This window comes from Gavialis gangeticus, unplaced genomic scaffold (assembly GCF_001723915.1).
Source record: "Gavialis gangeticus isolate Ggan-Ray unplaced genomic scaffold, GavGan_comp1, whole genome shotgun sequence".
NCBI classification, from domain to species: domain Eukaryota; kingdom Metazoa; phylum Chordata; order Crocodylia; family Gavialidae; genus Gavialis; species Gavialis gangeticus.
Window position 1 is genome coordinate 20071856 of NW_017729014.1, and position 1130 is coordinate 20072985.

The window sequence follows — 1130 nt, forward strand, 5'->3', positions numbered from 1 at the left end:
GAAGCAACCCCCCCTCCCCCCCCCTGCCCCGGCCAAAAAAGCAAGCAAACAGCAACACGAGAGAAGTCCACACGAGCTGCAGGGACGTCTGTGGCTCAGTCCCGCGAGGCGCGCGGGGAGGGGGGGCTGTGGCTGCAGAAGGCTTGTGCTCCGAGGGAGAGAGGCGTAAGAAACATCCCGCCCCCCCTCCGCAGCCCCTGTCCCCGGCGGAGCGTGCGGGGAAAGTTTGCGGCGCGGCGGGCGCGGCGGCGGCCCCTGCAGGAATGTCACCCGCGCGGCGCCGGGGCCCGCACACGCATCCCGAGTGCGGGGCTGGGCTTCTCCGGGGCGTGCGCTGGGCACTGATTGCTCCCCACCCTCCTCCTCCTCCTTCCCCTCCTCCTCCTCCTCCTCCTCCCCCCCCTTTTATATATCGGTATGGGGGGTTGCTCGTGTTTGTGCGCTGCTGCCTGTTGTGGCTGCCTTTGGGGGCTGCTGGCTCTGGGGGGGAGCGGCGGGAGGGGCGGGTGCTGTCAGCTGGAAGGGCTGGAAGTTGCTCAACTTGGGCGCCGCGGGGAGGAAGGCAGAGCCCCCCTGCGCTGTGATAGGCTCCGGCTGCTTGCTTGTATTCATGATCAGGCAAGGGGGCACTGCTCCGGGCGGCGGGACCAATAGCAGCAGGCAGCTCCCAAACACACGGGCAGAGATATGTGATCCCCCCCCCCCCCGCTTTGATTCCCTCCTGGGCTTGGCTTCATCCTGGTGGAGGGCCCGGCGGTTTGCTCTCTGGGGCTGGAGGGGAGGAGCTGGGGGCAAGTGGACCCCGCTGGGACCAAAGTTTGGGCGGCTGGGGCAAGGGAGGGTCTCAGCCCCAAGGGCCCGGCGCCCTGGGCCAGGCACAGGCAGGTGCTGCCCCCCTCGTGGGAAGCTTGTGGCCAACCTCTTGGGTCTAATGCCCCCCCCTTGCCCCCCACGGGGCCGGTGCGGCCACTTCGCCCCTTCCCCTCTGCAGACGGGTTGCCAGGTCCCAGCGGGTCGCAGGTGGGCTGTGCCCTCTCCGCGCCCCCCGGGCACCTCCTGCCCCCCCCCAGCTGTGCCCAGGGCGCGGAGCGGGCTACGGCCCCCGGCGCCGCGCGGGTGCTGGCTCAGCC